General features: G+C 44.3%; 1 long non-coding RNA gene across 1 annotated transcript in view; it reads right to left on the bottom strand.

Annotated features, from left to right (window-relative positions):
• LOC119803278 overlaps positions 1-26,929 on the bottom strand; it is a 132,546-nt gene that overhangs the window by 18,674 nt on the left and 86,943 nt on the right. The window contains exon 3 of the long non-coding RNA XR_005283618.1: positions 16,314-16,417. This is a non-coding gene — a long non-coding RNA (uncharacterized LOC119803278). The remainder of the gene's footprint in view (positions 1-16,313; positions 16,418-26,929) is intronic.

A 26,929-nucleotide genomic window follows, 5' to 3' on the forward strand; every position in this document is an offset into this window, starting at 1 on the left:
TCAGTAAACTACTGGGTAAACAGGAATACTTGAGTTTGACCCCCCAGAACCTACATAGAAAGCTGAGCGTGGCTGTACAGGCTTCTAATTCCAGCACTGGGGAGAAGAACCCTGGGATTCACTGACCAGTCAGCCTAGCTATCAACAAGCCACCAGTGCCAGAGAGAGCCTCTGTCTCACAAAACAAAACAAAACAACAAAACCAAGGTGAATGGGCAACTCCCAAGGAATGACACTTGAAGTTGACCTGGGGTCTACGTAATCCTAACACTCATGAATGTGCAAACACTCTAATATTCACACACATAACATGTATTGATGACCTTCCTAAAATCCAAGAAGAGCTGGTGAGTACCCGGGATCACCTGTGCCTTTGAAGCCATCACAAGGGTTTGTATGTCAACCGCAACTGAGCTCTAAAGAGACGGAGGGCTGAGCTGAAAGGCTGGCTAATCCTGAGTACTGTAGGAACGCCTTACCTCTCACCAATTATCCATGTAGTTCCCTTAACGCTTCAATTTTTATTTTAATGGTAACAAATTTTAATAATAGTGTCTGAGACTCTGCTATTTTTGTTATAGGTAATCAAGATGTGTTCTCATTCAGACATAAAAGCCATCTTCTTGTTCCAAGAAGTGAAACAAACCTCCTGAAGTTTTCTTCCGAAAAGCAGAACTGTTTTCCAGATTCTAACCGACCATACAGAGAACGTGTTTTAAGGCTGATCCAGATCCAGAGCTGACTCTGGGAACCGCCGGGCGGGCTGAAACTGCATTGCCGTGTCTGAATCTGGATGGTCGAGGTGGATGCTCAGAGCACCACCATTTTAGTCTTTTCAAAACGGAGCTGTCAAAGCTGCCAATCCGTCCGTTCATCTGCCTTTCCTGTGCCTCCCTGTTTGCACTGCCTTGGCTCGAGGCAGAGGTCAGTTTTGGTGCTCTTGACTGCAAATTTCATTTCCTACACCTCCACGGAGAAAGACTTCATTGTCTGGATTTCCAAGGCACACTCCCTAGTTTCTCATTCAAATAGCATTTCCACCCTGTCTTTGAGCAGACTGATGGGCAGACCATAGATAAGAATCTATTAGCTGTCTGGGACTGGACTGGATTCTTCTCTTGGGACAATTCCTTGGCTACTGGGTAGGAACATGACTGGCCACAGCCAGGCCTATGAGAACTCAAGGTAAGCCAACAGGCTGCCTGCATTCTAAAAATACCTGAATTTTGACTGTCTGTAAGAAATGGAGATTTTTTTTTTCTTTCAAGACCATCCAGCATGGGATAGATAGCCTCTTTATTTTCAGCGACATGCTTTTAGTAACATGAAGTGTGTTCATTTGCCAGACAGATGCAATGTCCTACTTTGGTAATGAGCAGAGACTGATGTACAATCCAACAAGGAGTGTATTTTTATCATCTACTTTTTAAAGTAAATATTGGAATAATTCAATGAACAGGTTTTGAATGTCAGCTCTGTGCGAGACCTGACTCCAGGCCAGCGGTTTCCAACGATTTCATCTCTGCATCTTGTTACACTTTTAGAAGTTACTAAGAACTGAAAGGAATTTTCTATTTATGTACCTTGTTTATTATTTATTGCAACATCAAGAAATACAGATTTAGGAATTAGGAAGCTGTTAAATTGAAAATAAGATGTATAATATGTGTGTGTAGCTATATCAAGGTTGACAAATTGCTTTATTTTCAATAGTTTAGAGAGAAGAATGACAGCATTTACAGTCTGTGCTTTGGTAGATGGCTCCATCTGACAGCTGGGCTCCCAAACTTTGCCTTCCGTCAGCTATGATACAAGTTTGGGCTGACATATATAAAGAAAATCTGGCCTCTCATAGTTACAGACTCAGAAAGGCCTTTTCACTAACTGTATAATCCGCCAATGTTAAAAATATCCATTGAAAAGTAACTTCTTACGAAGCTGTTTGTGATGAGGGACTCAGGACCACAGCAGTGAAGATTTTTATAGTCAGGTCCGTGAGAATCATTCATAGATCCCAATCATGAAATAAATATTTTAACCACACATAATTTTGTAAACTTGTTCACCATTCACTCAAGTGTGCTACTAACAAAGATTAAAAACGGGCATGTTGTGTTGTTTCCTAGATAATAGAGTAAGAGGAATCATACATTTGTTGAGGTCACCATCAATTTCATGAGCGAGGTCTCTAAGCTGTCAGACACATGGTGACAACAGCTACGAGGTTTTCAAGATTCTATTTTCACGTAAGACTTTGCATTTTATCACGAGCAACTCCACTGTCAGTGCTTTCTCTGAGGTGACGTTGCCATCAGCTTTGGGGACCATGTCTAGGCATGCCCAAATTTAGGAAGCCGTGGTTTGGTTCTTCATCATCCCGCCAAGTGACAGCGATATTTCATGGAAAGTGCTAGAGGTTCAGCAGGAGGTCAATCAACTACACCACAGCTTTTCTTCCAGAAAGCTCTACTTTTCCATGTGGTGGTGTGGGGGGGAGGGAGGGATGCATCATGCACGGATCCCCTTTCCTCACAGGAAATCACGAAAGGCTGTGTATGCAGAGACTGCAGAGCATGATGTCGTGCCATGACTGCCATGCTGAGGACATGCTTAATGAAAGTGGCTTGCCTTCCTCGTCTGCAGGGGTGCAAAGATGGATGACTGTGTGAATTGGTGCCCTTGTTGCGTTGGAGCCAGCGATGTTGTCCACCATTACTTTATACAGTCTTTGTAAAAAGCCAGCGCGGTGAAGAGAGTATTGGACATCTTAGTATGATTTATCAAAACAGTTTTTATCAACTTTTCATGAGCCACCTTCCTAAGAACTAAAGATAAATTGGTGCGGGTGGTGCATGCCTTTAATCCCAGCACTCCTGAGGCAGAGGTAGGTAGAATCAGGTAGACCTCAGAGTTTAAGGTCAGCCTGGTCTACAGAGTAAGTTCAAGGACAGCCAGGGCTGCACAGAGAAACCCTGTCTGGAGAACCCAGAACCAAAAAAGAACTGAAGATACAGAGTTCTTACTTTCATGGGATTACTTTACTCTGGCCATGTAGTACTTAGAAACAATATAGCAACAAACAGATGCAAAAGTAAATAAACAAGCTAAGGTCAAAATGGTAAATACTATGATGAATCTATAACAGAGAACAACCCACCATCTACAGGCCAGCACCACCAGAGACGTTGCCATGGTGCCTATATATTATAACTATGGCTGGCAAGAGAAAGGACTGCCTGAATGTCAAGCCCTGGCAATTGCAGCTGGACCTTAGTTAGTTAGATCACTTGTTAGTAAGGATGACTTTAAACCAGTTACAGTTTCTGAGGCGGAGCATTGAATACATGTGTTGACTGATGGTCTTTGGGGGAATATGGGAACCAGGACCTAAAGAAGCCAGAGGTGAATTGTGATGAGGTTCTGACAATGAGTCAGCTGGTTCCCCCAAGATTTTGAGAAGCCAGAGTGAACCTTTAATAATGACCGGAATCCCAACAAGGTGATGAAATTCAGTAGAGCTGGGCCACTTGGGGAAGGGGATCTGAACCTGCGCAAGGCAATTCTGCTTGGCAGAGGGAAGTTCCAAAAGTCAGCTGTGATCCACTGGCAAGTTAGAGGGATACAAGGAGGGAATCTTGATCTAGGAGGACCTGGGATGCACCCTACATCCACTGTACATGGTCTCCGTCAGTTCTTGTTTCCTTGTCTATAAATTAGAGATGAATAAAATCATAACGGTTAAAGAAAGGAGCGTGGTGGAGCAATGACATACAGTGCAGGGTTTCATTGACAGCTACACAGACGGGAAGCAATGCTGTAAGGAGCAGACATGACTGGTGTCTGGCCACGAATCATTCCTGATATTAGAACACTGTCTATACAAATGCAGTAATGCTTGTTTTATTTGGTAATTCAGGGAAGCTGGACTTTCTAAGATAGCATCATTTTAATGAATTAGCAGTGAGCTATCCCGACATAGTTTCTTAAGGCCGGAGCATGCATCTTATTTAGCGTTTTCTGTAGGTAGCTCTATGTGTAGCCTTTCCTATGTGACTCCAGAATCATCCTTTTTCGGTCGCAGGTAAGGAATCGATCCATTCTTATTTATTATTTATTAGTCTCTTGTTTTGCACTCCTACCATCATGTATATGACTAGCCAGGCTAGGAATTTCCCCAAGGTTGGAAGAAGTATTCTTCATCCTACACATATGGTAGCAACTGTTAAACCGTCTTACGATAAAACCCCCTGGAGCTTTTAATTACCTAATAGGCATTGCCATCTTCAAGTAGAGCTTGTAGCATAAAGTTGTAAGCAACCTCAAAAGTATTGTTATCTCCCCGCAAGGACCAGAATGCAGCAGTGCTCGCTTTGAGGCATTTTAGTGACACTTGTGCGAAGGGATTGCCAAGCTTATTCACATCTCAAAGGTCACGCTGCATCAGATTCACCCATCTATTTTCTGATTCTTATGTTATAGATGCGCAAGCAAAGGCACATCCAAGTTTAGCACAGTGAGGTAATCCTGTTTCCAGGAAAGGAATTCTGGGGAGACATATCTTGTGTCCCAGACTGATCACCCTCCAGCATTCCGTCCCACAACTCCAAGCTCGTCATCACCTCTCATTCTAGGCAACTCACTCTCCCCTGTGGTTTCAAGGCCATATGGAAGAAGAAAAAAATTCATTATCAATTTATTTGTTGGCTTCTCTCAATACATGCAGCAGAAGTTTAAATTTTATTTCAAGATGTGAACTATAAAAACAAATTTTATTCCAATCAGGCCCCAATCGATTCTAGTGTCTTGAGAAAAGGCTTGGCCCTTGGCAGTCAGGAACCCATGCGAGAAGGCTCAAACTCAGTGTGGAAAAGGCCTAGCGTGAACAGCTTTGGATTGCAGGGTAGACAGGGGAAGACACAGAGATCAAGGCGAAGTGGAACATATGTGAGAGAACGGCAGGAACCACTGATGTCAGGCGCTCACCAGTCATGTCCGTGTTGACAAGACTTATTCTTCTTTTGCTCATTCGAGTGTGGGGCTTCCTTGTCATGGATCAACTCAGCTTGTATTAAACTTGGCAACAGCAAGTGTGTATTACATGCGCAGGGTTTGTTTACATGTAAGGAGATAGAATAGCAGATGTTAAGCTTTTTTGGTTTATGCCTTGTTAAATTAGTCATGGATGGTTATTCTATTATGAAGATGATGTGGAGGGGAGCATGTAAGATGAGGATTCAAACGTTGCGGTCTTGCTTTTGTCCCCCGTTGGCTGGCTTCTTGGGCAAGTCACTTCATCTCTTCTGTGCGGATTGTCTCCTTTCTGCCAGGTAGAGGTTGAGACAGATAGGAGTCCTGGCTTCCTAGCTCTAACCTTGGAAGTTTCTTTGATGCCATATCACCCTTATATTTCAAAAATACCAACCCTCCCTCCAGTAACACAGGGAATAACTCCAGTTCCTGACAAGCTGGATTACAATATATTTAAAAGCTTCTGCACAGCAAAGGGAAAGATGTCATTAGAGCAAGAAACCTAAAGAGTAGGGGGGGAAATCTTTGCCAGCTATACATCAAATAAAAAGGTAACACCTAGAATATATAATGAATGAAAAAAATCAACCATTTCCCAAATCTTCCAATTAATAAATGACCTAATAACTAAGTAGATAGTTCTTAAAAGAAGAAGTAGAAATGATCAATAAATACTTTGGAAGTTTTCTCTTGAAAATAGTTTTTTTCATGCACTATATTTTGATTATGATTTCTCCTCCTCTCACTTTCTCTGTCTCCCCTCCCTTCCAGATCTACACTGTCTTTCTTTATTACAAAACCAGCATGTGATATTTTGTTTGTCCTGTAACAAATAAAGCTTGCCTTAAAGATTAGAGAATGGAGCGAGCTGCTAGTTAGCCATAGAGGCGAGGCGGAGGTGGCACACACCTTTAATCCCAGCAATCGGGTGGCAGAAGCAGAGGCAGAGGCAGAGGCAGATGGTTCTCTATGAGTTCAAGGCCAACCTGGACTACAAGAGACTCATCCAGTCTCAAAGAGAAACAGCTGCACAGTGGTGGTTCACGCCTTTAATCCCAGTACTTGGAAGTCAAACACCTTTAATCCCAGCACTAGGGAGGTGGAGACAGGAAGGGACAAGACTGGGCAGAGAGAGGTGGGAGGAGACAGGAGCTCGGCACATTCAGTACGAGGATTTGTGGAGATAGGATAGAGCCCCCTTCAGTCTCAGGGTTCAGTAGAGGTAAAAGGTCTCTCTAACAGCTGGCTCCTTTACGTCTCTGATCTTTCAGCATTTATCCTGATAACCGAGTCTGCTGGGTTTTTATTATTAAGACCAATTAGAATTCACGCTACACAAACAGACTTCTAGGGAAAAATAATAAAATATAATAAAATAAAACAAAAACAAACAAATTGGAATAGGACAAAACAGGCAGGAGGAAAAAGTCACAAAAAATCAGATAAAGACACAGAGACCCACTTGTTCGTGTGCACAGGATTCCATAAAAGCACACAACCAGAAGCCATAATATCTATGTCAAAGCTGTAGGGTAAGAAAAAAAATAGATAGAAATAAAGCAGAGTGATAATGGGGCAAGGACAGTTCAGGCCCCCTCTCCTCTGCTGTCCAAGGACCTAGCTGGGGACATCCCCGTGGACACCTGGGATCCCCTCTAGAGCCAAGTCTCGTGCCAACCCTAAAATGGATCCCTTAATGTAGGTATCTTCTTCCCTGTTCCTATATCTGCCCTTCCTCCATCTCCACCCTCCCACTTTCCCAAGCTCTTGCCAGTCCTTCCCTTCTCTTTTCCCTTTCCCTGTCTCCCCTACCCCCAACCTCACCTCCACCCCTGCCCCCACCCCCATCTTGAATATCACCATAGAATCTTAGTCCCGCGACGGATGGAGATAGAGACAGAGACCCTCATCAGAGCAACAGACTGAGCTCCCAAGGTCCAGTTGAAGAGCAGAAGGAGGGTGAAGACAAGCAAGGAAGTCAGGACTGTGAGGGGTTGGTCCGCCAACTGAGGCAATGTGCCTGTTCTAATGAGAGCTCACCAAATCCAGCTGGACTGGGTCTGAATGAGCATGTGACCAAACCGGACTCTCTGATTGTGGCTGACAATGGGGGCTGACTGAGAACCATTGATAAAGGCAATGGGACTTGTTTTTATGGCATATTCTGGCTTTTTGGGACCCTAGTCTATATGGATGCACAGCTCCCTAGGCCTGGTTATAGGGGGGGAGTGTCTTGGACTTCCCACAGGGCAGGTTCCCTGCCCTCTCTCAAGCAGGGTGGGCGAGGGAGGAGGAGGTGTGGGGGAGCAGGAGGAGATTGGGAGGAGGGAAGGAAGTGTAAATATTTGAATGGAAAAATAAAAAGAAAAAAAAGAACAAAAACAAAAAAAGAAAAGGGACAGTAAAAAGTTAAAAAGAAAGAAATAAAGCAGAAAGGAGGTGACCACAAAGTTGTGTGGGAAAGGAATAGGGGAGCTGAGGGGTGTGAATGTCCTCAAAATAAAGTGCTTGGAATCCTCAAAAAATATATAAAACCATTTCTAGAAATCCCCTCTTCATATGGAATCCCCAAAGACCTGTGAAACCAAAGACATTTCCAAAGCTGTTGCCATAAGAAAATAATAAAAAAAACAAAACAAATAACAACAAATGATGGTTAAGATGCAGGGAAAGAGAAGCTTTCACTGACAGTTAGCAGGAGTGTAAACTGAGGGAGCCAATGTGGAAATTCCTCCAAGGGCTTCTCAGAGACGTAAACTATAAGACGATAACTTGACCTGCTTAGACTGCTTCGGCGTTTATATACAAAAGATTCTAAACCCTAACACAGAACTGCTTGCACATCTGTGTTTATGGCGGGACTACTCACAATAGCTAAGCAATGAGGGCCACTCCTGTGTTCATCAACAGAGGAATGGATAAAGAAAATGTGCTACGTTTTACGAGGTGGAATTTTACGCAGCTAGAAACAAAAAAAAAAATGAAGCTATGACACTTGCAGGAAAATAGATGGAAATAGAAATTATTCTGTTAATAGCGAGCCAGACTCCAGAAAGACAGACACATCTCCTTTCCTATGCAGAGCCTGGGTTTTAATGTCTGTGCATGTGTGCAGCAGAAAGGGACAGTAAGACAAAGGAGAGGCACAGGGGAGAAGGACTAATTGTAATTACTTGTATGAAATGCCATAGCCCTCTCTAGTCTTTGGCTTTCTTCTTCTGTGCACTGGAGAACACGCCCCATACATTGAGAGGATGAGACGGTATTACTTGTTTACTGAACACATTGCCTGGATGCTAAAGGTCATGGGCTCGGGCAAAGAAAAGGTAAAGGCGAGAACTCTGAAGAGGGAGAGCAGTATGGATAAAAGGGAGAGACGTGGATGGAGGAGTCAGCGGGGGAACGGATTTTAGAACAAGAGCTTGTGCGTCTTGAGAACTTCACCACTCCATTAATGGCATCATCTGACTTTGAACAGCATGACTTGGGCTGCTAAGCTGAGGCCAGACTCAGAGGACAAAGAAGGAAAGAGGTGTACCACTGCCAGATGATACAGTGATCCTTGCTGAAGGCTGCAGGCACTTAGCTCACACAGCTATGACACTAAGACCAGGAACAGAGTAGATCAGGCTATCCACTGTGAGGTTGTAGTTGTGTTTTGGAGATACAACGGACTGTATTTGATGACACACACACACATGTGGACTCAAATGGATGTACAAGGAGAAATCAAGCCTGAAGGACACATTGGAAATCACCTGCAGTTCAATGTTCTATAAAGCCGTGACCTTGGCAAAGGGTCAAGAAAGGAGCAAAGCATTTCAAGATTTGATTGTCATCAGGAGAGTCCAGGTTTTCAGAGGCCTGAGTTCCTTAGCCACTGTGAAGCAGAATGAAGAGCATGGAGTCTTGGAAATAAAAGATGTTTTCTGAAAGACAGTAGTTATTAGTCGTAAGCTGTTTATATGACAAATATAATGCAGGTTGGACCTTCAATGTGAAGTGAGAGTGTCTTGACTATTTGGTGGAAGGACAGTACCAAAAAATTCTGACTGGGAGTAGTAGGAAGGGACCACGTAAGTGGCGGAGAACATGGCCAGTCTTTTTTTTTTTTTTTTTTTTTGGTTTTTGAGACAGGGTTTCTCTGCAGCTTTAGAGCCTGTCCTGGAGCTAGCTCTTGTAGACCAGGCTGGCCTCGAACCCACAGAGATCCGCCTGCCTCTGCCTCCCGAGTGCTGGGATTAAAGGCGTGCGCCACCACCGCCCGGCTACATGGCCAGTCTTTTTAAGGGACTTTTCAGTAGCTTGGGTCTGGGAAATGAAGTGGTAATTGTTGGAGAAAATAAATGAAGAATAATGATGTCATCCTTCTCTTTTTCCTCCTTCCCTCTCTCTCCTTTCCTTCCTTATCTTATGGTGGAAATAATGCATTTTGAAGAAGAGGGGAAGCTATCTAGAATACGAAGATAAAAATTACTGGATCCAGAGGAGATAAAGCTCAAGGGGAGAGTACATTATAAAAAATGAGAGTATCATTTAATTACAACATTTCCTCTTCCCTTTCTTCCCTCCAAAGACTCCTAGATCCTCCTCCCTTGCCTCCTTCAAATTCATGGCCTCTTTCCCACTAATTGTTATTGCATGTCTCGATGGGTTTGTATGTACATATATATGTACATATATATCCCTCAGTATAAGCTATACAGTTAGTATAATGTTACTCGTAAGTGTGTTTTCAGGACTGACCATTTGGCGCTGGACAACCAGTTGGTGTGCTCTTCCCTGGGAAGGTCACCTCTCTACCTCCCAGCTTTCCTCGGTTGCCTATAGCTCTTTGGGTAAGCTTAAGACCTCATGGGTTTTTCCACATTTGGCTTGGCACGTTCCTTGGTGCTGGTCTTGTTCATTTCACATTCGGGCAGCCATGTTGCAGGCCGTCAGTTCTTTCAGTAGCAGAAGAAACGACCGTGTGCGTGGATGAGGATGAGGGCCATGCGATTACTGTCAGGGAAATACGCTGGATGATCCTTTTCAGATATGTGCATGCTTTTTCAGAGAACTAGTGAGGAAAATGTATCTGCCAAAAGTGAGGACATATTAAAGATTCAAGGATAGATGTACGTGGATTGGGAATTGTCTGCCATTTTCCAGTTAGCATGAAGGGAAAACTTGGGATGAAAGCTCCCGAGTTGGAAGTGATCGTGTTAAGTCATCTCCTGTGAAGTCAACCCAGTGTTGCAACCCCCCACGGAAGCCTGGTGAACCCCACAGCAAATGTTCTGTTCATCCCAGTGCTGGCGCATGAGGTCTGGGGCCGGCTGGTCTCTGCTGGGGAAGCCAGGTAGCTCCTCCTCAAGCCTTACTTTGACTTGTGATTCATTCCTCGCTGCTGATTGTGCTTGAGCCATTCGAGGGTCTAGACTGACCGCTGACTAAATACATCAGAGAAGTTCCTTTGTGGGGTGTGAGGAGTGCAAGGGAGGAGGAGAAACACAAATGGTCACTCCTGCCATCATGCTTGTATTGCAAAGAAGATCATGAGGCCAACTCCGGTATCATGAGTAAAGAAGACCTGCTGACTCCCGTAGCAATGTAAGGTCACGTGCAAAGGGCGTTGATGCCATCTCTTGATGCAGTGCAATGGCCCAGTCTTCCCTGTCCCCAGATTATAAGCTCAGATACTGAGAAGTAAATTAGAAGTTTGTACTCAAAGCCCCTGCTACTGTGCCTGGCACATTAGGGAGTAAAATGTGGTCTCAGCAACAACGGCCTCCATTCTGCGTGATTGCCAAGCATGAATTGATGGACTCACTGAGTATGTACTACAGTCTAGGCATTGCTCTAAGTGTTTCACAGCATGAAAGTCTTAGTTATCCCTCGCCTTGAGTTTGGAAGAAATGGGTTTCAGAATCATGGAGAACCACAGAATAGGAAGATTGCATAGCGGCTTGTCGCCATGCTGCTGGCTGATGTTAGAAACACATCCCTAAGCTGTTTATATTTAGGCCAGAAATTTGCTTATAACCAACATATCTTAGAGAAAATGTCAGCTGCTGAAGATGGGCTTCATAGACCATGACTCTGAGCCCCCAAAACCATCCATTCAAAGGTATACCATGTTATAGAGTACACAGTAGGTGCAGAATAATGGCCACATGCCTTAGGGATAGGCTTCCCAGATTTTCAACACTGATTTTTAAATCTTCCCTCACAGAGCCCCTTGTTTTGAAATATTTTAATCACTACACCACATGTATTAGGTAATAATTAATTTGTTTCAAATGTTTCCCATGGCTTTTCCATTTCACCACCATCGTGATGAAGATCAAAATGATAAAAACAACAGCTAACATGTATTACTCAAGAGTCCCTATGCTGCAGGCCTGAATCTTGGTGCTGGTGACTATCTGCCATAGAGGGAAGTCCGTCACTCAGATACTATTATCACCCCCAATTTCTGAAGTGGAAACTGAGGCACAAAAAATGTTGAAGTAGCACATTAAATGTCATGTAGCAAATTTATGTGGCTAGATTCACTTTTTTAAAAAAAATGTTGTGATTGTCCAAGGATTCTCAATGGCGTCTTTAGGTGCCCAAGGAAAGAAATGAAGCCTCATAGAAGTTCATAGGTCTTGCCAAGAACACAATACCAGTTTGCACAGGCAAATCTCGATTTGCATAGAAGCTTCTTTTGTGACTTCACCTCACTGCCTATGATGAAATCTCTTTTTTTTTCCCCAAAGTACATCTGAAAAGTCTTTTTTCCACTTGTACTAGTCTGTCGAAGAGGGAGCAGGAGAATCTAGTAAACAGGAATTGTACCCATATTCATTAAAATTTAACTAACCGTTAGAAATGAATAATAGTTTTAGATTTTATTTTTATAAAAGAAAAGTATAAAATGTATTAGAAAAAGAAGAAGAAAAAGGAGAAGGACAGGGAGGGAGAGAGAGAGAGAGAGAGAGAGAGAGAGAGAGAGAGGGAGAATGACACATGATGGAACTCATGATAAGAGGAGAGACAGAAGCCTGGTTTAGTGGACTTAACAGCAAATGTCTGTCAAGAAGCCGAGATAGTAAGGTCAGACCAGTCTTCAGCGAACTACCTCTGAGAAGTTCGGAAATAAGGACAGTCTGGGAGGATGTAGAATCAAGGAAACATTTTGACAGGTGGGGAATCCAGAATGATACCGCTCAGCGTGGTTCCGGAACCTGTACTGAGTCCACAGACCCATGACAGCATCTGAACAAAATGAGAGCCATCTGTTGACATTGCTCTCTCATGGTCAGGTTTTCTCAGTGAAAGCAGCTGCAGCTCTGGCTCACACAGCATTGTCCTTATCCCCTCGGGGACTAATGTGGGGGACGACACCGATGAAAATGAGGTTTCAGAGGAGGACACATGACACAGAAACAATGTCCTTAAAGTGGCGAAGGTGGAAGCCGTGTCTCAAGTAGGCAGCAGGAGACAAAACAGACAAATTCAACTTCTACTGTTAACAGTGGTACAGGTGCACCCTGTGGTTATTTACATCTGGTAAATGTGATATGGTGGGCGGGGAAGAGAAAAAGGTTATAAAAAACTGAAGAAAGGCAGAAAAGCATATACACTAGCCTCCTGAGAGGGTTGTGAAGTGAACTCACTAGGAAAAGTAGAAGAAAAAATGCTGATGAGCTAGAGAGATGGCTCAGAGGTTAAGAGCACTGGCTGCTCTTCCAGAGGTCCTGAGTTCAATTCCCAGCAACCACATGGTGGCTCACAACCATCTGTAATGAGATCTGGTATCCTCTTCTGGTGTGCAGGCAGAACATTGTATATATAATAAACAAATCTTTTTTTGTTAAGATGTGGGTAGTTAAGATCAAAGGGAATCGTGGTCTCTCTGTGCAAGCTGAGTCAGGAGGATTTTACTGAGACTGGGTATGCTTAGAGCAGACTGGGGGAGTGGGATGTACGGGGAATGTGATAGCGTATAAGCAGCTGCCAAGGGTCGGAAGCAGGATTATCAAGAGCAAAGAACTGGAAGACCAGAGGCAGCAGGATGCCTACTAAGTCGATCCTGAACATGGATGTTGACATTTTCAAGGATGGTGACAGATGTAGAGATGCATAGATGCATAAGAAAGTGGAGTGGGGGGCGCTGGAATCATAATGAATGAGTTAAGTTATCAAGATGTCAGCTACGTGTAGACACAGGAGGTCACTGATCCCCAAAGGGACTGGCATTTGAAAGCGGAGGCAGATATAGTTGAAAACTAGCAGTTTTTGAACACAGATGATGTCCACCCTGTCCTTGGGTCTTGGGTACTTGAAGAAGTGGGAGAATTAGCTTTCACTTGAGACGACTACAAAAAATCCACCCGTCTCACAGACATTCGACTTTCTCTTCAAATAATGTTTTGGGTAAAGACAAAAAAGAAAAAGAAAAGAAAGCAAAAGACATCCTCTCCGCCATTGTGGAAAGCGATAGACTTGTCCTGTTTTTCTGAATTTGCACCAGCGTCCAAGTATCAGCACCCAGAGGGAAAATGCAGAGACAAATATCTCTCTTGTTGTCTGTTTGGTACTAGATGTGGAATCTCAAAGGACAAACTCCATGGGTCTACAGAAGTTCTTGGTGTCAGAGAACCACTATGAAGACACGATAGGGGTAGTTTTCTGAAGCGGGGAAATCCTTGCTTCACTAAGTGGAAGGGCTGCCCCCAGATGACTGAAGACTCGTCTTTCTTTCTCAGAACAGGCTGTCAGGCAGCCTTCTGCTTGCTCTGGGAACCAAGTATAACCCATGATGGATCCTCTAGATGTGGTACTAACATCACGAGAATCTTGGGGAATTTTGACCCAGCCTCCTCTGGGAGCATAGTAACAGGACCACAGAAGAGAGCAGCTTAAGCACAACAGTTTCTAGAACAATAATCTCCTCTGGTTCTTCAGACTTGCCTCTACCGTCTTAGAAACAGGTGGAGAAAGTTTAAATCAGACCATCACTAAACAAGTTTCAGATGACCTTAAGCAAGCTTTGGTAGAGAACTGGCTTCCTCCCACACAGTCAGGACATCTGGTCTGAGCAAGTTGCTCCATGCATTTAGCTGCCCATACCTTGAATGAGATCTTTGACATGGCAGCTGTGCAGTTAGCTCTGCCAACCCTGAGAGAAATCCAGGCAAGTTTAGCCCATGTTCTCTTGCCGAAGCACTTCATTTAAAGGTTTGGTGAGCAATGCAGCCTGCCCCCAGATTATCCCCGGCCTAGCAACCCATAACCTTGCAATAACAGAGGCTCCCTAAGGGCTTTGCATAAGCTCCGTGGCCAAGTGCATTTTTGGAAGCTGGAAACACAGTCTCCTTCTGGAAAAGTTTGCCAGCTACCCACCCTCTTAAGCCCTGAAAGGCAGAGCCAAGGCTACAAGAACCTGTACCAATTGAAAAGGAGATATCTCAACTCTTTTCCAAGCTAGCAATTCCCCTGAAGTCTGTATGGAATACCTACTAGGTTGTTTTTATTTTGAGAGTCATCTCCATCCCTTTGAAATGGTCCTGATGTTGACTGGACTGCCTCATCTTTTATAGCATGGTATAAAGGATGCAGCTCAGTTTCTCAGACAGCAACAATTAAAGGAGAGAAGCACTACAATGACTATAAGTGTGTGTGTGTGAGAGAGAGAGAGAGAGAGTATGTGTATATATGTGTGAATGTGTGTGAGTGTATGTGTGAGTGTGTGTGTATGAGAGTGTGTGAGTGTGTGTGTATGTGTGAGTGTGTGTGAGAGAGAAAGTGTGTGTGTGTGTGTGTGTGTGAGAGAGAGAGAGAGAGAGAGAGAGAGCTGTAAAACTCCAGACACTAGAGAGATGATATTTCTCCATTGTTCACCAATAGAATCCAGTTAGGGGTAGAACTTTGGGATCAAGGAAACTAATCTAGACAACAGTTATTTTTCCCCCTAAAACTGTGCTGCAATCAAAGACCACAGGGAAGTTTATTTGTAATTCTGGTTTCTTGATCAGGCCTCCCACTTTTAGAAATATTGCCACCAGCCACACAGCTGGTGCAGGGCTCATGATGCTGCCGTCTCACAAGGCCAAAGACTTTTGTCAAAGTCTTGCTTCTGTGTATATTATATGCCTGTGGTTTTTATTTTTCTAAGTCAAAGCCCTCAGCAAAAGACTTGCTATTGTTCCAGGGTAGCTGTTACATATCAGCTTAGCAAACACAGACACTTTGTTAAACAAACTTGAGAGCAGATGTGTCTGTAAGCCTAAACCTGCTTTCCACCCTAAGCCTACCACCATACACTAGAAGAGGGTTTGGCTTTGTGTTAGGTCTCAAACCTCCAGACAAAGGGCTAACCTAGGTGCCTATTAACTGATCAAAGCAGGAGCTTTGTCTGCAGGCCCTCTCAGCCCCCTACCCTAAAAGGTCCAGCCCCAGGACTGGGCTGGTTTTCCCTCTTCCTCCAGATTTCTTCCCTATATGATCCAGCCATGTTGGCTATGGCCCCTTTGTCTCTTGGCTCTCCCCTCTCCTCTGCCCTTCTTCTCACATGGCCTGGTTCCGTCTGCCAGTCATGTTTACTTTGGATGCTTCCAGATGCCTCTGCCTCTGAGTATGTTTTCCTTTATATCTACAATGAAACCCTGGATCCCTTAGGAGCAGTCACGTCCTCCGTTCCTTTCTCTTTGTTCATTTATTTTGATGCTAGACAGATCTCAGTTAGGATCTTTTCTTCTCCACCTATTAATCAGGTCACACCCCACTAGTACTTCTGAATGACTCCTCCGTTCCTCCAAAGGTTAAAAATAGTAATATTGACCACTAGGCTGATGGTTGTGAAATATTATCTGAATACATCAAATGTTAAGTACAAGCAAAGCATGAATGGGTACCAATCTAACGTTATCATCACTTTATTGGCAAGTGATCATTAAATAGTTCTCTAGTAATCCTTTTCTCTTTTTTTTTTAAAGATTTATTTATTATGAACACAGTGTTCTGCCTGCTGGCCAGAAGAGGGCACCAGATCTCATTTCAGATGGTTGTGAGCCTCCATGTGGTACAGGAAATTGAACTCAGGACCTATGGAAGAGCAACCAGTGCTCTTAGCCACTGAGCCATCTCTCCAGCCCCTCTAGCAATCCTTAAAAAGATTAAATGTGCCTGTGTGGTTTAGTCCTTAGAAAGTAGGACCAAAGTAATTGAGGGGGATTAGCCAGGCTATGTTAAGTGATGAAAATCTTTAGAGGATTAATAATGAAGAAACAGATTTGATTATAGCAAGCAGCACCCACCGGAAGACAGTTAACAGTCCAGGATCAGTCTGAAAGCAGATTTCTGGGACCACATGTCTGTCTGCTAATTACACGAAGATCCAGAACACGTATTATCCTGGAGGCTAGGAGTAAAATGAAAAGGTAACAAAATCAATAAATACCTTTACAGATTAAATCGAAAGGTTCAGATGAAATGCAGTGAGATTCGATAGAGTTCTTGCACATGGCTCAAAAAAATCAGCTTAATGGACAATGAGGTCCATCATTGAATGGACAAACATAGCTTAAGGATGTGAAGGGCCAATGGGATATTTAGAAATACAGTTTGCTAAAAAAGAAAGTTGATGGAAACACAGTTTAATAAAAAATCAGACTATACATATATAATGAAAGAATAGAATTTGAGGTTCTCAAAACCAAATAAGCATCTAGACTAATTATTGCTGGTAGCAAATTTAACTTTACACGGAGATATATAACCACAAGTATTGAAAATGTTTGTCTTCCAAAAGCAAATCCTCACTGAATATTGAATATCACTTTCAAACACTGCAAATAGAGAAAGAAAATATGCAATGTTTCCCAATCAGGTAATGCATTCTACCACTGATATACAGATACATTAGTAATGATGATATTTAAATAAATATGCAAATAAAATTCAGTTATAAGCCACACAGGATGGAGCTTTGGTAAACAAAGGAAGTAGGGTGGTCTCATAAGATTACAATAGAGCCTGTCTCGAAAAACCAAAAAAAAAAAAAAAAAAGATTACAATAGAGTTAAAAAAAAAACCCTCTGACATTTAGTGCCACTGTGGCCCTTTAACATTGTAGTACCACACATTGTCATGATGAAACAAACTTACGGCTCAGTCAACTGTATTTTTTTTAAAAAGCAATATAATTATGTACAGCACATGGCATTTATAATTTATACAATATTTTTGCAGTTCTTTCCAGATACCAGATATGTTTAGAAACACAAATATTTACCATTTTGTTATAATTTTTTACAGTATGCAGTGCAGACATCTATTTTAATGGGTTGTTGTAGCCTAGGAACTAGCTATGCAGTGGGCTCCAGCACCTGAGCTCATGTGAGTACAAGCTGTGAGGTTAACACGGCCATCAGTTGCCTAGTGATGCAACCTCAGCATGCAATCCCATCAATAAGAGATGCGTGACTTATATATAATTAATAATATATATATATCAACTAGAAAAAACAAAACCTATCAACCTATGAAAATATTTGTTACATAATTGTGTGTCAGAGCACACATCCCAAGCATAATATGGAGGCAAAGCTGGTGTCCAGAGAAGACTGGATTTCCAGATGGTCCTTGTGATAGCTTAGATATAAAATGTACCTCCTGGGCCCTAGCTGGTAGTGCTGTTTTAATAGGTAGTGGCGACTATAGGAGCAGCCCCTAGCTGGAAGAAGGCCATTTCTAGGAGGCTGACCCTGAGGTTCACGGCTCAGCTGCCATGCTTTCCGTGAATGGATGGTCTATGCCTTCAGTCCAGGGGTGGGAAAGTATTCTTTCTCCATTAAGCTGCCCCTTTTCAGGTATTTGGCCACAGCAAGGAGGAAAGTAACTACTACTGCTTCTGAGAGAGGAGATTAAGAAGAGGAGAAACCCTGGAAGCAGGTTGTAGCCCAAGCTGTGGTTGATCTTCCTAAAGCATAATTCAAAATTAAATGGACCACATGAACAAGTTTATAAACTAGTGTTGGAGCACCAACAGGAAGGTACGTCGTGGTGGTGGTGGTGGTGGTGGTGGTGGTGGTGGTCGTGGTCGTGGTGGTGGTGGGCAAACAGAGCTGGATTCATCAAATAAACAGACTAAGTGACATTCAGGCCCTCTCTGACCCCTGTCCAAGATCTATGTCAAAATTAACTAAGAGGAGCAACTTTTACCGTTACGAGACCCAGTTGTTGATTTTGCTTTATCTGGGGGGAAATGCTGGGCAGAAAACAAGACAGCAGGTTCTGCGGTGCCAGGGTTCCCGTGAGGCTAGGGCTGGTCATGACTGCCTCCAGGGCGTGAATCTCAGCTAATTGCCCCCACCCCGTCTCCAGCTGAGACACATCAAGCAGAGCTCATCACCCATTCATTTCCATCCTACTTCAAATGGAAAAGAAGACCGTGTTCCCAATGATAGAAACGTGATGTAGAGACAGAATAAAACTTGCTCATAAAAGAGGAGGAAAAGTAAGTGTGTCCTCGGGCCACTGACTCCTTTACTATCTGTGCTTGTAAACTCGAAGCCCTGGGAACGTTACTTCAGACGCCTGAACTTCATGTCCCCTCATGTTTAAAATGGGAACAGTGATGCTAAGCAGGATAGCTTCTAGGAGAACAGTGATTTTAAGTTACATTATAGTCACCACGCAATAGGAGCCCATGGGTCTGCAGGTATTTTCCTGGACACCATTCTTTTAATCATAATTATTGCTGATGTTGCTAATGAACTCTTGGCAATGATGCATCGGATTGACTCTTCCACTAGTTAATTTATTCATTTATTCAGTAGATGTTTTTTAAGTTGCTCAGGGAACTAAGCGGAGTGAGAACTAAGCATAATGTTCTTCTCGATTCCGAATACTGGATGCAAAGTTCAACAGCAGCCCCGTTGGTGAGTCCCCCTTAGGCGCCTAGCCACTAATGTCACAAGTATATTCTCGTGATGTAATCCCATCTAAACAGTCTCTACGATTCCGGCAAACACTGAGCTTCAGGACGGCAGACACCACACCTGTGTTCTTTGCTACTGTATTCTCTTTCTCTACCATAGAGTTTGACAAAGAAAGGAAGCTCCAGAGGTCAGATATTAGTTGAATGCATGAAGAAATTCACAGACAAGTGAGATTTTCCCAAAAGCTAGTGTGAAATGCATCATATCACAAACTAGAGGTGTAGAGTATGATTTTGTGTCAATCATTCATGGGGTAATGGAAAACTCACTAATTAAACTGCTCAAAAGGAAGATGCAGCTTACCCTTCTATTTGGTTATAGAGTAACCAATAGGAGAATAAAGTAAAGTACAGTAGGAGTAAGAAATAGTATTTATGGTTGTAGTGATACTAATAAATCCCACCGAAACGTGAGCCAGGCTGTGCAGGAACTTCTTGGCACCACAGCGAGAATGTGACTGACAGTGATCTATAAGGCAATAGACTTGCTACATATTTTGTCCTTATCTGCCGAGCTCTTCCTTAGTACTGAGCCTGTTCTTGCTCTTCTCCGCATTGTTGCCTAGAGCTAGGAACGGATCCCCACCGGGGTACTATCTTTGCCTTTTTCATTTCTGTATTTATTAGAACTGATTTGTGCATAGGCAGGAAGTTTATGCATTTTTTTGGATGAATAGACAGAGGGTGATTTTTAAAAGTCAGAAAGGAAGCGTTCCAATATTCATGAGAAAATCTGAAGAGAAGGGCTGGTGGAATAAGTCTTAGATGGAGTCCATTTCTATAGACAAAGAGGAAAAGAATTGAGCACGAGGTGCAAAGAGACTCGGGAAAAGGCTGATCATCCTGCTGGAGCCTGTACCTGGCCTCTCGGCCCTTTGCAAGATCCTCCAGTTCTCAGCACCACTGACAAGAAGTTTGGCTTTAGCCATTCAGTCCTTTTGTTCTCAGCTCTGCTTCTGCTGTGACACGTGACTCTGTTGAGCAAAGTGGACAGTCAAAGCCTATGCAACAGGACTTCTATCATAAGTGCTTTGTGTTTTTATCAATCGCAGTTGCCCAGGGAGTGACATGGCCTCCACGGAGGTCAGGAGAGTTCAGTGGTCAACAGGGTCCAGGTAATGAGTTCTGCACATCGTTCTGGAGCCTTCAGTGACTCTGGAAGTGGGGGGAGGGGGCAGGGAGGGGGCGGGGCAGGGTGGGACAAGCATCATAATGTACCGTGCATATCCAGCTCTTGTTCTCCTGTGCATGGAATACTGCCCGGTACTGACACATCACATCTATTCTATCAGAGGCGCCGTCTTGGGTCTTCATATTTAAGACCCTTTCTAGTTCAGAGGGTACATGCATATTATTACTTTAAGAGCCTTCTGAAAATGTTTCTCTCCTGTCCTCTTCTCCTAGCTGCCTTGGTCGTAATTGCTCCTTGAGGCCCATGCCTTCCCATTTTGCACACTAGAGGGGGGTGTTGAGCCTGTTTAGAATTTCCTGCTCTTGGACCAGAGGGTGAAGTCTAATGAGAACACCATTCTCTTCCGTGAATCAGAGGGTTGGGTGCCCAACAGCTACTCCTCTTAGGTAAAAGCCATCCGAAGGGCAGCATGTCTCACATAATCCCCGAATTCAGAGGTTCCTGAACACCACAGTTACTCCTCTCCCCAAATGTCTCTGTCTGTGTTTCCATGCTCAAAGGTCTAAGCCCTCCTGTTGGTTCTCCACGGGTTTCTGAGTGGGTGCAGGCCAGTGACCGAGAATACCAGAAAAGAGAGAGGGATTTCCTTGCTTGGTTCTCCATGAAGTATAGCAATGGCCGAACAGAGTAAAAACTCTGGCAAACTCCATCACAGACTCACTTCTGTATGAACTCAAGTGTTTCTTTAGCTTTCCCTAATTCTAGCCTTTCTGCCTTTACCTCAGGTTAGAGAATCAGCACAAACTCCATTTAGACATGTATCTCATATGTTGGCTTCCTTACGACAGTCTCAGCTGGCGTCTTACCCTGTGGCATTCATTAAGAGTGTCTTCATACCCTTTCGAAAGAGTCCTAGTTTGATTTATAAGTTAAGTGCTAACCAAGCCCTGGAGTCAGACACTTTGGGTCTGGATCCCAGCTTACTGTCCACCAAGCTGTATGACCTTGGATACCTCACTTGCTCTCTCTGTGTTTCTAGTTTTATCTAATGCTGTTGTGATGTAAGACTAAAGCTAATTCAGGACAGTACTCAAAGAGTGGCTGGCACATATTTAACCCCTCAAAAAAGAAAACCAGTTAAAACAGACGCCTGGTTCTGTATCGAACCCCAGGGAGATTCAAACAACCGGTGCAGTGACTTCAGCATGAGAGGCCACGAGAGCTTCAGTACCAGTTCTGAGGAGAAAGAAACAGGAGAGGCCATGCCTGACACCGTCCACAGCAGTAGCTTTTGACCGCCATTATCGTTGTTATCGCCGGCCGTTTGTAAGAAGTGCGGATTCCCAGGCCCGGGATTCCCAGGCACTGGGAGTCAGAATCGTGGGGATGGTGCTCAAGAAACCCTGTGTTACTCAGGTCTTCTGGGCAACTTAATACACACTACAGACATTGGCTGGGAACCCCTGGATGAACGGGTGCCAGCGACCAGGTCCCACTCACAGGAGCCAAGGTATCATCAACCCTTTGAGAAGAGGGAGTTCTATGGAGAAGCCCTCACCAGCGACAGAAGAACCGAGTTAACCATGCAAGTCTGGGGCCACTGTATTCTAGAATCCCTGAGCTGGGAGAGACCTTATGGATTGCCATCTAGAGGCTGTGAGTGTTTGCTCAAGAGACGGCACGTGCTGCACCTATGTACTTTGTTTGCTGTTAAAAAGAATTTCACCAAAATGTCTGTATGTGTGTATTCTGATGGTTTAGCTTCCCTTAAACTTCCAGAGGGGTTCGCCATCTCCGGGTGGCACTGCCACAGAGCCATAGGTAACTGAACGTGAGCAGAGTTGCTTGCCAACTCAGAGGGGATAAAGCTTTGCTTTGTTTCCACGAAGCCAGCCTTATTTCTGTTCTCACGTGACCCATCCTTTCCCTTTCCAAATGGTGCCCTGAGTGCTTTCTCCTGCTGTAAGAAGCAAAGGCCAGACTGGGAGTTTCAGCGGTCGTGGCCCAGCTCTCAGCATTTTTCCTACGTGGTGCGGGAGCAGCTCTTGGATCTTATGAGCCACGTCTCAGGAGACAAGGCCTTTTGGGGAGCCTGCAGGCTGGTTTTGTGGGATGCACAAACTTTACTAAAAGCTGAAGTCATCTGGGTCATAGCTTAAGAAGTCAACTTTGTCAAGTTGCTGCCTTTGCTCCTTCGCGGTCTGACGCGTGGCTGGGGTGATGGTCTTGACTCGGGAATCTGCCGGTAAACACCATTATTCTGCTTCCCAGCATCCTTCTCCCCATGCCAACGCAGGTGGCCCATTTAAGGCCAGGAGTCATCCATCTCGGGTGAGAGATAGAGAATACTTCTCAGGAGGCGCACGCAGTGCCTTGGAGGCCTAGACGGGGTTGGGCTGACTCAACTGCTCCGTGTCCTCACTGTGTTCCAGGGACAAGGCAGGTGGCTGAAATGTGATTCTGGGCGTGGCGTTCCTGCACTGGCCGGAACTGTATACAGCAGTTATCCAAATGTTAACCCAATCCGTAATTTATAACTGCTTAGGATGATGAAAGGGAGGAGGGCGACGACGCAGAAACACGGGAGCGTGCAGAACGCGTCAGGCGTGTCCGCATCTCACGTGGAGTCCATGCCAGCGGGGAGCAAAGGATCCTGCCGAGAGTTATGGGGTTAGAAAATTCAAAGTTAGAGGTGGTATTTCACAGTGACAGGAAGAGTAAGTTAATGCACAAGACCTGGCGGAAGGCAAAGACATCTGTTCTATAACTAGGCTTCAAAAGACACCGAGATTCTCCTTTGCACAAGCGCCAACCATCCAAAGAGAAGGGAAAGTCCTAACCTGGGGTCTCGCTAATCTTACCCTTAACTGACTTCTCCTCCACCTTCCCGATTTTGTCCCCCCATCTCTCTCTCTCTCTCTCTCTCTCTCTCTCTCTCTCTCTCTCTCTCTCTCTCTCTCTCTCTCTCTCTGTTCTCACTCGGCTCTTTGCTCTCTCCCACACCCGTCTCAATCTGGAGCTCACAGACTACACAAATAGTCATAGATCAAAAGATGTCCATCGCTGCACAGACAGAATTCAGGGGAAGAGACCAAACGCCTGAAAAAAAGCCTCGGAAGTAATAAGTCCTTGTCAGATTCCAATCAGCCTGGGCCTCCCCATTGCGAGGTATGCCTGAACCTCCCCGTTCCAAAAGGCATAAGCGAAATCCCCCCGAGCTGCTCTGTTCCTGCTGTTCTTTTTCTTTCGACCGTTGCTGTCAAATTGGTTTTCTCATGTCATTTTAGCACCAGGCCTGGCGCATTTCTCCGTCGAGTAAAAGCTAATGAACCGTATGGCTTTTGGCAGGATCCGGCAATATACATGCTCCATTTGGAGCAGAGTTAAGTCCTTGGAGTCCGTAGCTGCGTGAGCAACCTCAGGCTGTCTCCTGTGTTTTGTGGGTCTGTAAATACCATAGCTGTGGTCATTGTGAAGAATTATTAATATTCCAGGGGCCTTCTTTGACTCTACCCCCTACAGAGCGGGCTTTGCTAACACACAGCTTCGCATTGGATCCAATCCAGTTGGAGTTTCTGAGTGGAAGTGGCACAAAGCCCACCTAACAGCAACGTCCCACCTTCAGCTGGCTCTGTAGCTTGGACCCTAAGGACATCACGGTATTTGATGAACTCAGAATACAGCTATACAGCTACAGCTATTGAGCTCCTAACATGTGCTAAGCCCCGAGTGCAAATGCCAAGAGATACAGAGATGACCAAGTCCCAGTTCTTGGCTCAGAGAAAGTGTTATTTGGTAAGTGGAAGTGGAAAGGGACCTGTTTTTGTTTTGTGTTTTTGCAGAATTGGGATGTGTAGTACTTGGTAGAGCTTAGAGAATAGCTATCCATTCTTTCATTATGTTCCCGGAAATCTTAATACTCACAGCAGCAGCACCTGGAGCATCTTAGAAATAAATAATCTATGAAGCTCAATCCATACCCGGGCTTCTGGAATCTAGGCAGAATTAAAATGAGATACTCTCATTTATGATTTTAAGCACCAGGAGAACTTTCTCTAGGTATCTATTTTTGGAATTCATCCATATAAACTTTGACATGAAAGATCTGCTATAGGCCTCGAGATTACTTCAGAAGCCCCCTCCACCCCCAGGTATCTCTGGTACAGACTCCTTGTGGACTGACATTCATGAGCCAGCTTCTCCCTTGGTTCCCCAACTTGGTTGAACTAAGAATCTCTGCAGAGGTTTTTCCAGACTGTCCAAATTCAGCTTACATCCTGAGCTGCAAAACCAGAATCTCAGGGGGAGAATTGTAATCTATAATGTTAAAGCTTTTGCATGTACCTGGTGTGGGAAGACCCTTTTTTTCTCTAAACCAACGCTTCTGGAACTGAACTGTAAGACTTTGGGAGGGATTGAAGTCCCCACTGAGTCGTTAGCTAGCAACACTATCTGGGGAGACTGTAGATACATTAGGAAGTGGGGCATAGAAGTGGGTCACTAGGAGTCAATCAATTATCTTTGGGTGCTTACTGTCTACCTCTCGCTTCCTGGTCACTCACTCGGTGAACATCTTCCCTCCACTACTCCATCCTCGACTACTCCATCCTCTCTCCTCCATGATGTTTTCCCAAAGCCACGGCACCCAACCATCAGGTTCTGAAACCACGAGCCAAAATGAGGTCCCTATTTCTTTAAGTTGCTCTGGACAGGGTATTCTGGCCACAGCAGCACAAACAACAATGCAAACAGAATCCCTGGACACACTCCCAGGCTCTAACTGTGGATCCCGATTCTGTGTGTCCAAGACCTCAATTTGAAAAAGCAGCCTTCAAAGCCAGTTTTACAAGCTCAGCAGAAGCCTAGTCACTCCAGTAGAACACCAGAGATTTGGAAAGGAGACAGTTCCAGGCAGAACCCTTCCATTCCTGGCCTTACCCGTGGTATTTATCTCTGTCAAGGAGTGGAGTGAGGGCTGCCTTGGGACCCTGTGCAGACTTGGAGTGGGCGGACTGAAGAACTATATAGCCTCCTAGGTAAATAGTCTTCGTTTTTCTGGTTTTAGCTTGGACTCCAGTGTCCATGAGCTGGGAATCATTCTCTGCTTATTTTTCAAGGTAGAAGGTCCGACCCACACAGACTTTCTGAGAATTCTGCTTCTTCCAAGACAGCAATATTTTCTCACCATCTGGGGCTCAAGCCATAATGGATTTCTTTCATTTTCTCTAGTGAGTCATCATTCTTTTACTTCTGTCAGTTCGCACAAGCTGTTCTTCTTGCCTAGAATGTTCTCTTTTTTCTCCCCCTCTGCAAGTCTTTCTCCAAGACAGACTTTTCTACACCCCAAATGAGATCAGATTTCCCCGTTGTATGCCCATAATTGATATACCTTGCACCCCTCCTCCCTTTCAGCACACTGGTCACAGTTTTAAATCATGGACTACGTTAACATTTGAAAAATGACTCCACACGATTCTAATCTAGATAGAGGACATCTTTCACTCAGAAGCAGATTCCAGTCATTTATTTCATACCCAGAAATCAGTTGGGACTCGATGAATACGTAAGGACGAAGCCACCCCTTTCAGGCCTGGGCGCTGGGGTCTCTTGTATCCTTTCCCCAGATGATCATCTGTTTGCCCCAACAGGCCCCAGCAACAACCCACCTGTCAACACTGTTTGGCATTTGCTGAATCTTCTCAGCATGTGCCACGGCTTTCTTAAATCATTCCTCCCCACCCCAGGCTTTTTACACTGTCAGACCATTTTCCTGACGCACTGAGTCCTTACGTCTCTTTCCTTCTGATACTGTCCTGAACTGGCCTGAGAATCTGTACCCTCTTTAGCCTCCAAACCCTATTAAGCTGCAATTGTTATTTTCAATACTTCCAATACCTTTGTGGCCGTCGTGGATGGAATATAAATAAAAGTACAAACCTCAGAACATCGATGGAGCATGAAATGAGATAATCTGCATGCATGTATACATGTTCATTGTCAGTGTATATTTAGAAACACAAAATACACCAATGCTGCTGCTTTTGATTACTGAGTCAGAGGTAGGTAGATGTGATAATTTTAAATGAGTTAACTCTTGCTCCTTCAGCCCGATAGTACATCTAAGATAGGGGAATAGTGCTTATTTTCATTTCTAAAATTGCATGACATGACCGCAGATTCAAGATAACATGTCACAGTTCCTTGCCCTGCTATGGCCTCTGTCTGCAGGTTGAGAAGCAGCACTTGGGGTTCTGTACCCAGAGCATGCACTCTGGGAATACTGCAGGAACTTTCAGCATCCCTTCTTGCTCCTTCTTCCTTTAAACAGACTCTGTGAGGCAAGCCATACTGCTGGGCTTCAGTGCAGAAGTCTCCGCTACCCAAGCACAGAAATATTGGGACATTCCAACCATTTATTTTGTGGCAAAGAACCTGAAAGGTGTCAAGGCTGTGCTCCTAGAATTATGGAGTAGGGGCAAGGAGTAGAGAAAGAGAATGTTCGTGTGTGTGTGTGTGTGTGTGTGTGTGTGTGTGTGTGTTTATTTCACCAGAGAAGATGTAGGGAAACTGGAGAGAAGCATAGCTCACACATTTACTCTGCAAACCAGTGTGCACCCTACGTGCCAAGAACTGCATTTGGCACAACTCGCAAACAGTGTGACCTGGGTCCGGTCAATTTATTTCTACAAACCTCAGTTAGTGGCCTCTAAAGTGTAAATAATTATACTGAGCCTGTTCTTAGTAAGGGTAGACTGGACACAGCACTGGACACGTGGTCCGTTTGGAAGGAGCGCTCGTGG

Source organism: Arvicola amphibius, chromosome 17, assembly GCF_903992535.2.
Source record: "Arvicola amphibius chromosome 17, mArvAmp1.2, whole genome shotgun sequence".
In the NCBI taxonomy this organism is placed as follows: domain Eukaryota; kingdom Metazoa; phylum Chordata; class Mammalia; order Rodentia; family Cricetidae; genus Arvicola; species Arvicola amphibius.